The following is a 12,053-nucleotide window of genomic DNA, read 5'->3' as shown; positions in this document are numbered from 1 at the left end:
AAAAAAAAAAAGTACAATTTTGGTCATGGTGATTACGTAGGAATGAATTTACACAAATGTGCATATCGTTGATTTAACTGACTGGGTCTTCAACCCGTGCCTTCAGGGCGCATTCATTGCAAACCTCATTCTGATGCAGGTTATATAGACCAGCCTTTCTCAAACTTCTTTGACCTGAGGCCCGGTCATGGCAGACTTTTGGGTCATAGGGCTCATCTACATGTACCCAGAAAGATACAAGGATACAAGGATACAAGGAAGTTTATTGTCACATGCATATAGTTACTGGAAGTAAGAAATGCAGTGAAATTATGTCTGGTGTCAGCCTATTTGTGCATTAATGGGGGGGGGGGGGTAAAAAGTGCAGTAGAAGAGGGGTTTAGTAGATTAAGTGGCAAGGGCTGCATAAAAAAGGTGGGGGAGGATTGGGATTGGGTGGGGGGGCACCAACAAGGAGCACCCAAGAGCAACAGGGGCAAGGAAAAACTCCTTACCAAGGAAGAAACCTTGGGCAGATCCACGGCTCAAGGGCTAACCCAACTGCCAGGGGTCTTGGTGTGTGTGTTGGGGGGGGATGACGGGGAGATGGGATAGTGTGCTGTGTATGTGGGGAGAGGGCAGTGTGCAATATGTGTGTTGGAGAAGCTTCCTGATGAAATAATGTGCTGTGTAAAGAAGGCTACAATAGCTCTTGGCCATGTTATATTGAAATTTGACTATACAATACTCAATGCTATACAGTGTATTATACAGTCTCTGCTCTGTTTCTAAGGAAGTTCCAAAAACAACGCCGTTCTATTAAGTTTTAGTTAAATAAATAAATAGCCTTCCAACAGGTTGAAGCGGAGCTTTGATACCAACGCTATCGATTAGTTTCAGTTTCTCTCGCAGACGCCAAGCACTGAATGAATGCTCATACCACCACTTAATTGTAGGGCTCCATGTTTAATGACATCGATAGCAGAAACGTCTGTTTTTTTTTTTTTTTAGATCGATCCTTGGTTTCTTGATCAACTCGCAGCAAATTATCAGATGAAGCACGGGCCTAATTTCACTCCCGCGACTCCAGCGGACCAGCAGTCTCCATGTTATGGACCCATATTTTGAGAAATGCTGAATAGACCACAACCAATTTCAATACTCCGACCACGGTCACCGTTAGACTAGCGGGAGGAGGGATGAGAAAAGATCTGGCCACAGTTGTTCCAGAACCGTGCCAAGTAAAAGCGTTATCAGTTTGTGTGAATGAAAACGGCGTGAGCCATAGTGTGACATCGCGTAAAACCAATGGTGTAGAGATGACGCCACAGGTTTTTTTTTTAAGTGAGCCACGCTTTGCATGTAGGCAATTTATATTCACAATACTTGGGCCTACTAAAAGAAATATTATTTTATTGCATTTGTATTGGTTGTTTAGAGTAAAAAAAAAATCGGTCGGTATTAACGCTAGTTTACAACCGACAAGTCGGTCGGACTAAAAGGGGAAAAAAAGTAAATATTTGGATTCGGTTCTAAATTGACAGGGTCGGTCGGGTTACGGCAAACGAAAATATTTTTAAGGATGGCCTCATACATATTTTTTGCTTAATGTATACAATGTCCTTTTTTCTGATGTCATGAGCTTCATGAGCCTCCTGTCATTTGCCTCACTGCATTACATGTTATCACAAGCTTAAACTCTCGCGTCCTCTGGCGGTAATATTGTCAACACATTCTCTGTCTGATTTTCGGAAGTTCCAGTATCCTAATAACCTGACTCTCGCCAGATGAATTTCGTTCCGCTTAGCTCCGCCTAGCTTCATTCACATCCATCTGGGACCTCTTCCATTGAGAGTGATTTCAGCACAAGATTGTATGGTAGAGCCAATCAGGATGCAGGGCGGGAGTTTCATAGATGTGACATAGCCGTAGAAGCGACTGTGAGACTGTTATCAGCGTCACGGGTTGGCTTCGATGTGAGTGGTTGAAGTAGCACGTCAATAGATGACGGACAAGTGGCTTATCATATGCAAGCATTTTTTGATTAGGCCCAGCCTTCTGAAGCAACACTCCAATGGATTGATCCCAGATGGATGAGTGGAGTTAGGCGGAACGAAATTCATCTGGCGAGAGTCAAGTTAGTATCCTAAACCCACCATACTTGAAAGTCTTCTAACGTTACTTTGTGCTGTAATGTTTGATTCCATCTCAATGTCTACGTGTTAAAACGTATTTCTCAGATTTCGGGCCTATTTGGGTTACTGAAATTTTGAAAAATAAAATTCAAAATTTGACTAATTGGTATGCATCAAATTATCAGTCATTTTGATAGGAGTAATCTTGTGAGCTTGGTTGAGACCACAATATAAGGGAATTTATGATTTTTTGTAATTTTTCAGGTAAATGTCATTACCATTACATCATCTAATATGTACATTTTAAAGATGAAACGATCAATCAATCATCAATTATGGTTTCACATGAAGTCTATTTTATCTTGAACGTACTGTATTAGAATTGTTGAATTTTACTTACAACATGAATTATAGTCGTTTAAGTATCTTTTTTTTTTTTTTTTTCACTTGACCCTGGCTTGGAATTTCATTTATTTGAAATAAATGCCATATATCATATTTGTTTTCATCCAGTGGCAATTTAGACTGTCCAACACTGTCAAAAATATCTAATTAATGTAATTTATTGTAATTTATTGTTACACATAATCTATTGGCAAAAATATGCATGGTGATGGTGATGACATTGCAGTTCAGGTAATGACATTTGTTGAGGTGATGACAAATCACTGATCGTAATCTATTGCAATTAAATGTTTATCATTTAGAAACCCAAGTTGAACTGACTTTGTGAAAAAAAAAAAACTTATTTCTTTTAAAAAGAGTACTTTAAAGCAACACCAAAGAGTTGTTTGTACCTTAAAATAATGTTTCCAAAATTGTTTCCGTGGTTCATCAACTCGTAAAAGGGTGAACGGCACTTCTGCATTCGCTTCGCGGCCCTCTAGCGGTTGTAACCGCACTATGTAAGCTTGCCAGATCGGGTAGCGGTTTTGTAGTTCGATGGAATGAGACATAAGAAACTACAAATTTGACTTGCATGATGTCGCAATACATCGTACTTTCATAAAATCATGCAACATATTCTACCTTGTCTATGGATATCGTTATTTGCAAAGCCGTTCCTGGATAAACAAATAGCGTGCGTGCGACAGAGGAAAAGTTCTTTGGTGTTGCTTTAAATGTATCGGCAAAAATGTCATCAACAACACAGTCGTCATTACCACTATATTTCAAGCTATAATGTGCTGGTAATGACTGTGTTGGTGATGACATTTATACCGAAAAACTACCCTGAGAAGCAAAAATGATCACCATGCAGGTGTAGCTAGCTTTCTACATGTAATGTACACCATTTAAACTGTTAAAGTTATTTTAAAATTTCAGGAATATTCAAAAATACAGAAATACAATGCGTATGGTAATGACACATAATAAGTGTACATGCCCAAAACGAGGGATAAAGAGTAGATTTTCTTATGTTTCTGGACATCAAGGCATCAATCTTTCTGCTTGACACCCATGTATTGCACTGTGATATTAGGTGACCATGGTTACCAAATATTTTTTTGATGAAAAAACAGTAGCAAAGTGCCTTTATGTAGAGTGTGCTGGTAATGACGGCTAAACCATGGGACAGGTAAACATTAAGCAAAATAAAACAGGAAATGCATATATATGCATAATGTGTGCATGCAGTTCATTAGTTCAGATAACATTTCATTCATATGCATGATTTTTTAAATTCATTTATTTATTCATTTTGATAAATAATGTTTGAGATATGCCACAATATGTGAAAACTCTGGTTGCGTTCAACACCAAAATACTGATATTGTACCATAAAGCACCAATAAAATGTGTCTAAATCATGAGTAGAAGCAACCATTAAAAAAGTCTAGGCTTGTTTTTCTTTATACTAATTAGTGATCAGGGCTCTACAGTGTCGCCCATTTCACTCGCACATACGAGTAAAAATGATGGCGTGCGAGTGCAAAAAAATATTTAGGCGCACTGGTGCGAATGACCCGCACCCGACCAGTAGCGCGACAATGTGACGTCACAGAAGCGCCGTAACCATAATACTCGAGCGTGGTGGTCGCGACACTAGTTGCAATATTCTCCTGAACAGAGGTGTCGCTGTTGTGAAAAGACTAACTACGTTACACAGCAGAAGAAGCTGCAGTAAGAAACACTAGTAGCTACCTAGCTAGCCTCTGTGATGGTACTTCAGACTTTGGTTGCTACTATTCACAACTACCATCATCATCATCATCTAGTTTCCAAGGTGTGTGCACAGGTAGATAGATATATAGAAGGATAGATAGATAGATAGATAGATAGATAGATAGATGGATGGATATATAGATAGATACTTTAGTCATCCCGAGGGAAATTTTAATAATTTAAACAGTTTAATTAGCTGGCTAGCTAGCTAGCAGCTGGCTGAGTTTGTGTAATTTCCTGAAGTGGAAAGAGATTTTGTTCAGGCCTTAATAGATAGCCACTGTTTGAAAATAAATCGTTTCTATTCTTTCCTCTTAATTCCATGTGTTGAAACTCTCACTGGTAACTTTGTTAACTTATCCAGCAAACTTTTAAAAATTCACTGTAACAAAAACACTGCAACTCTAAACTTGCCCTCGAACTAGTCCATCTTCCTGTTTCCGGCTTTGTCGCTTCGTCTGAAAAAAAAAAAAAAATGAGTGCGCTACCTGGCTTCAATCCTGGCGGCGCCAGCAAGATCACGCCATTTTGGCGTCCGTTGTCGCGCTACCCGGTCGGTCGCGTCGAGTCAAAGCCGTCTCACGGAGAGCCTTGCCACTCCGTATTAAGTCCCATTGTACCGAATTTTGGATGCAGTTCCACCAGAGTTCCACTGGGGGCGTCGCCATGAGTGCAGAATGAATGGGAGTCAATGGAGCTAGGCGGCTAAAATTGTCTCTTTCACCTGATTGTCGTTGACAAATCTCAGATTTGATTGTAGTTTGTATAACTTCAACATGGGTTATAGGTCAAAAGTTGAATGAACAGTACTTATGTCCTTTTGATTTCTTACAGGTTGGGTTGTTGTTGCACATAACACGCTAGCATTGTGCTAATGAATGACGTCATTGACACATTTGAAAGGCTTTTAAGAACAATTAAGTGACTTTAAAAAATATAATACTCAACCAAGTGTATTTTCTTTGCCTCCCCTTTCGAATACAATACTCAAATTACTTGAAAAAAAATTATATCCCGAATAAAGTGGATTTTGAGGGGTACAGCTCCATAGACCTCCATGCATTCTGCACTTTCGTGAATGGCCCTCATGTGGAACCACAGAAGGAACTGCAACCAGTTCAGAAACCGGAAGTTTTCCGAGAGTGGCAGTTCTCCCCTTATTAGACATTCTCTGGTCGAGTAAGTAGAAGCCCTTAGACTAGCCAGCCAAGATGCAAAGATTGAAGAAATTAGTTCTTCTATCCACCGAAGTCATCGGATATAGGAGGAACAGGATGAGATTCTGAGAATGCAGTGAGAGAAGGAAAGGTAACCTAACATGCCTTTTAGCCCAGTTGACTTATTGGCTGCAATATGCAAAATATAGCTGTAGCAAAGATTGTAAAGGCGGAGCCTTAACAATCTTTGGCTGTAGCAAACAGGCACAAAAGTAATACTGTAATACTGTAATACTCCCATTTTATTCAAAGGTAGAACGCTAGTGACAACTCCAGGCTTCCACGCATGTTTGTTTGTTTACACCGAATACAAGCTGAAGTGCAAAACGAAAGTAGGTCTAACATTTGCCTACTGCCCCCATCAATGCAGATATTTCAAATAAAAAATAAAAGTATTTTTACTTCCCAAGCACTTTCATCCGGTCCGCCAAGCATTTCATTTGGTTATCAGGCTGCTCGCTATTATTTTCCTGCGATAGAAACGACGTTGGTTAGCTTTACTGCAAACTGCTTTTCACTCTCCTTAGAGAACATTATGTCAATGTCAAAACATCATGTTTAATAGAGATAACATCATGTTAAACTAAGTTAACTCTTAGTTATCTCTTTTGCAGCAGATCTAACGTGAACATTATGCGATCCATTTAATTGGGAACGTGTCTGCACTCACAAGAGGGAGAGAGAGCCGCAGGTTCCAGCTGGCTTGTCATTGTTGATAATTGATATATCTCCTTCTTATAAGAAACTTTTAAAAGGAAATCATGAAGGCAACAGTAGTTCCCACTACTGATCATTTAAAAACTGTGAGGGCCCAGTACAGCACTAGCCATAGCGGAGCAGGCAGAAGATCATTGAGAAATATAGTCGCAAGCGGCAATGGCGGGCCCGAGCACCCGCAATCCGTGACATTTCAGAATCCAACAAAGCACCGACGTGGTGCATTTGTAAAATGTACATATTTGATGTGTGTGCTATTTGTTTTTGCATGTTATTTTCTGGCACATTTACTTGCTTGGCCAGGTGGGGGCGCAATGCAAGGCAGGCCAATTGTGTGTCATCATAATCATAATATAAATTAACCTGAGAAATTTCAGATTATTCATTTTAAGCAAAGAAAATTTCTGATACACTTTTTGGCCAGATAGTGGCGCTATATTAGGCATTTGAATTACACATGTGAATATCATCACAATAATGATATCCAATATTTTGCAAAGTTTCAGATCAACCAATATAAGCATTACCAATTTCTGGCACATTTTCCTGCTTGGCCAGGTGGTGGCGCTATGCCAGGCAGGTCCATAGGGTCTCTGGATTAGCCTAGAAATCTAGACGCTCCCCTAGCGGCTAATCTAGCAACTCTCTGTTGGCTTGTGAGAGAAATCGAAACTCAATCAGGCCAATGAAATCGTGTATAGAGTCGTTAGGTGGGCTTAACATAATGATTGATGGCAGAGTTGCAACAGTTTGGCTTGAATTCCCTGCTACTTGAAAACAAATAAGATGGATGTTGCTGTTGGCGAACAGTGTGACACGAGTTAAGCTTTTATTAAGTTGGCAAACGTTTGAACTAGCCAACTAGCTCTGCTGGTGGGAAACGCATGGGACTCATAGCGCTGCCGCTATCCTATTGCGTGCAGAGGGAATTTGAAAGACAACTGATTATCCCGCCCCTCGGACTGAGCACTGCGAATGGCGAGTGCCCAGACCCTACATTTTAATGTGGGTCTGGCTCGTCAGGCTATCTCTGAATATCATCATAATTATAATATCTATTAACCTGAGAAGTTTCAGACCATTCATTCAAAGCATAGAGCATTTCTGGCATATTTCCTGTTTGGCCAGATGGTGGCGCTATGCTAGGCATGTGAATTATATGTGTGAATATCACCACAATAATGATATCTAATATTTTATAAAGTTTCAGATCAATCACTTAAGGCATTGTCCATTTCTGGCACATTTCCTACTTGGCCAGGTGGTGGCGCTGTGCCAGGCAGGCCCATTAGATGTCTGGATATCAACATAATCGTAATATCTATTAACCTGAGAAGTTTCAAACCATTCATTCAATGCACTGTGACTTTATGACACATTTCCTGTTTATATGGTGAATTATTAAAATCGTGACATATTACAACATATCAAAAATCCCTTCGCAATTTAACATCAGCAACATCTTGGCATCATATTTGCCAAATTTCACATGAATCGGATCAATCGTCTAGGACAGTGGTCCCCAAACTACGGCCCGCCACCTCATTTTGGGTGGCCCCCCAAAACATGTCTGTGGTATATAGCATCTGGCCCACACGGGAGTACGACATCGTCAAACTATAACCTCCGCAATTTCCCCCATTCATTCTCTATGGCGAGTCTAAAGGCTCTGGCATGGTCCTGCGTCACATTTGCGCGTGTCCAAGACGTGCGTCATTTTTGCCGTGGACGTGAAGCATACTCCAATTTCTGCTGTCCTGAATGCACGTTAAATTGTTAAGGTTAGCGCATGCGCACTACGAATGAACTGTGATACTCTGCCCCGCCAATGGGGGGCGGTACGTTGAGCCTGAAAGTAGGACACTCCCACCAAAGAAGAAGTTAAAAGCAGGAAGACAGTTCACATTTTAGCAGGTGTGCAGTGGTACTGTCAACATGTCGACCTATGAAGAAGAAGAAGAGGAGCTGTGTTGCATGTTGCTGTTGTTGGAAGAAGAGCAACGCATGAAGAAGAGAAGGTGGGATGTCGCGACCACTGAGCGAAGGAAGAGCCAGGAAGGAATGTTCAACACTTATGTGCAAAAGATCGCGGCTGTTAGATGAGGGAGAAGCACCACGAATACTTTCGCATGTCTGCTGAAAAGTTTGATGAGCTGGTTCGTCGCATCTCTCCATTTATCGTCCACCAGAACACTCACAGCACACCTGTTGGTATAGCTGAGACTGGCAGTCACTTTCGCTACCTGAGTGCGGGGAGCGTCACAGAAAGCAGTTGCAGCTGACTACATGCTGGGAACACGTGCAGTGGCGAAGCTGATTCCCGAGGTGTGTCAGGCCTTATGGAAAGGTCTCCAGCCGGAGTTCGTGCCATTTCCATCTGAAGCACAATGGGCTAACATTGCGGAGGATTTCTGGCGAATTTGGAATTTCCCTCTGTGTGTAGGTGCCATCGATGGCAAACATGTCCAGATTAAAGCCCCACCAAGCGCCCGGCAGTGATTATTTTAATTACAAGTGGACACATTCAATTGTTCTGATGGCTACATCGCGATGCTCATTATCGGCTTTACAATGGTGGATGTTGGTGCATATGGTCGGAAGGCGATGGTGGTGTCTTCAAAGAAAGTGAGTATGGAGCAAGGATCCTCGAGGGCACTTTGGGTCTACCACCTCCAGCCAAACTGCCTGGCACAGACACTCCAAGCCCCTACATGTTTGTGGCGGATGCTGCTTTTCCGCTGCATCTGAATTTGATGCGACCATACTCTGGTAAGTGCATTACAACTGCTTCATGATTTGTATATTCAACTGGATGCTGAAAAAGTCTATGGGTTTTAACACTAATGTTTTTTTATGTTATGTAGGCCATAACCTTCGAGCAGATCAGAGTGTGTACAACTATAAGCCACTCACAGGCTTTCGCCCGGATCATTGAAAACGCATTTGGAATCATGGCCTCACGATGGAGGATCCTGGGCAAGCCCATTGACTGCAGTGTAAACAATGCCACTCACATTGTTAAGGCATGTGTTGCTTTACACAATTTCCTTACACGTACGGATGTTTCAAACGGTCGTCGGTACAACCCACCCAACTACGCTGACACTGAGCGACCTGATGGACAGGTGCAGCCGGGAGAGTGGCGACAAGTTGTTACTGGTGACAACGGCCTCCTAGAGGCCGCGGCGACTTCGGTACAGCGAGAACGCAGCTCGAGCAGCAATGTTGGTGCGAGACAATGTTAAGACATTTTTCCAAACACAGCAAGGTGCAGTTGTAGGTGCAGGCAAGATAGAGTTGTGCGCAGAGGTCTCCTCAATTGATTGTAGCCTATATTGCCTTCACACCTGCCACACCAAAAAGTTGGCCTATGAAGCAAAAACCTGTAAATATGACGTGTCAATAAAAGTATAGAAGCAACTCTTTGTCTTCAGAACATGTTCATTATATGTCATATGATAACGCATTATGTCCGGGCCAGGCAAGAATGCACCGCGATCAACAAAGTGTTAATGGGGACTTTCGATGTTTTAGTTCAGCGTTGTTCAGGAATAGGTGATAATGACTGCACCTGCAGCCGGAGGTAGTCTGAGCTACATTTCCTTTATTATTATGATAACGCATTATGTCCGGGCCAGGCAAGAATGCACCTCGATCAACAAAGTGTTAATGGGGACTTTCGATGATGCTTTCTGGAACAGGTGGGAATTCACCTATCTTTTCATAATTATCCCACAGGCCTATGTTCTTTATAAACCGCCTAGCTTATTTGTTCTTTCACACGGACCAACACATGACAACGGATGTGAAATATAAACATGCTTTTAATAAAATAAATGTGAACAGTGCCATAATAAAAATGCTTTACAATATAAACGTCCAAAGTCCAAGGATGATTAAGCCTAGGCTATGCTAGGTCTACTGTTCTGCTGGCTCCAGCTGGCACTGCTCGAACCACTTTTGGACCAACAGCATCAGCTCTATCTTGCACTGTCCCCTTGTCACCAGTGGCATCCTCGACAGCGTCTTGCCAATGTCGTCTGTGAATGACTTCTCCTCATTCAACATGCTGGCATCGAGCCTCTCGAGACGCTTGGTTAATGCCACTTGCACTGCCGACATCGGTGGTTCCCGCCTGCGTTTCTTTCTGTGCGCTGTTGTGGCTGCGGCTGCAGGCTGACATGGGGATGAAGAAGCAGGAGCCGGCGAATCTGTGTCAGTGGACTGTGTCAGTGGACTTGACACTGGCTCTACATCGGCACCAGGAGAGGGAGGGATGGAGCTTGCAATCGAAAGACCGGGGTCGAGTGTGGTCTCGAGTGTGGTGTCGAGCGTGCTGGTGTCCAGGGTGACACTGTCGTTCTAAAAATAAAATACAAAAAAGCATGAGACAAAATATCTTAATAACTGACGATTTGTTGTATTCCAACATAATCAGACAGAGCCATGTAAACAAAGAAATAAACAGCCAAAGTTTTAAGAATTCGCTTACCAAAGGTGGCACGTTTGACTCCGTGTGGCGGTGTTTCACGCAACTGGATAACCAGCCAAGCTGTGCAAGGACAGGGGCTCTGCTGACACGGTCACCAGCACCACCACTCCTTCCTTTGGCCTTCTTTTTTGCTTTGACAAACTTGTCGCGCAAAACTTTCCATCGCTGGCGACATGCCTGTTCATCCTTCCCTAGCGTCTGTGCTATTTCTCTCCAGGAGTTCTGACACCGGAAAGTGTCCTTGTACTCCCGATATAAATTACAAAATATAGCTGCAAGCAGCAATGAGGGGGCCAAGCAGGCAGTTCAGCAGGCCAGATTTGCCATGTAACTCAAGGCCGTTGCATCAGACATATAGCATTAAGCTGTCACAGCAAGTTCAATGCCAAACAACCCAAGATTGGCTGAGTTACAAGTTCAAGTTTCACATCAAAACATAGCTGATTTTGTGGGGCTGAACCAGGGCTGAGTGTCGGCGCCCCCTCCCCCAGCCAGCCCACCGCCACAACCGCCCCTGCCCATCCCACCCCCCCACCCTTTGCACGCGCATTAGAATGAACTCGATAGAACTTGCTGTAATCAGTTTCACATCAAAAATAAAAGATCGACTGAGATATGATCACACTTGCTGTGATTTAAACATAGAGGTCAAAGATTGACGTCATAGGGTCATAGGGTCATGTGTTGAACTCGGCTTGACCCAAGGATTCCAATGATACCTCATTTTGACATTCGGGTCAACGAGTCAAAAGTTACGTCCGTGAACACACGTCCAAATTTGGCCTGTTGGTGGCGCTAGAGCGCTTGAGGTGCCGCCATGAAACTTGGTGAAATTAATTATTTGACTGTCCCGAATCAGTGTGCAAAATTGTATACCTTTTTACCAGACGGTTCTATGGGCTGCCATTGACTTCCATTGCAGAATAATGCACATCAGCAACTACTGGCCAAAATGCATTTTTGCCAATTACAGAGCCCCCTGGAGGTCAAAGGTCACCAAATTTCTTGAGCGTCCTCCCGATGGGGTCTGAGGTACATGTACTAAGTTTGGTTTTGATACATGAAAACTTTGCTGAGATATGAGCTCACTTCCTGTTTGACGGCTTCGCCATAAATTTCGATAGGCTGTTACAGACCAATGCTTTTGTCAATTGTTCCAGAAAGCAATGCACTAATAAGGCATGGTCTGAAGATGGTCTCTGCCAATTTTGGAGAGGATCCGCTGAAATTTGTGACCTCACGAAAACTTGTAATGTTTTGATTAAATCCAATATGGCGGCCGAATCAATTACGATGACATCACAAGTTGGCTTGGGTCGGCCTAAGGACCTCCAACAGTATTACCAG

Source organism: Alosa alosa, chromosome 2 (genome assembly GCF_017589495.1).
Source record: "Alosa alosa isolate M-15738 ecotype Scorff River chromosome 2, AALO_Geno_1.1, whole genome shotgun sequence".
NCBI classification, from domain to species: Eukaryota; Metazoa; Chordata; class Actinopteri; order Clupeiformes; family Clupeidae; genus Alosa; species Alosa alosa.
The sequence above is the reverse complement of the archived record's forward strand: the minus strand, read 5'-3'. Positions refer to the sequence as shown.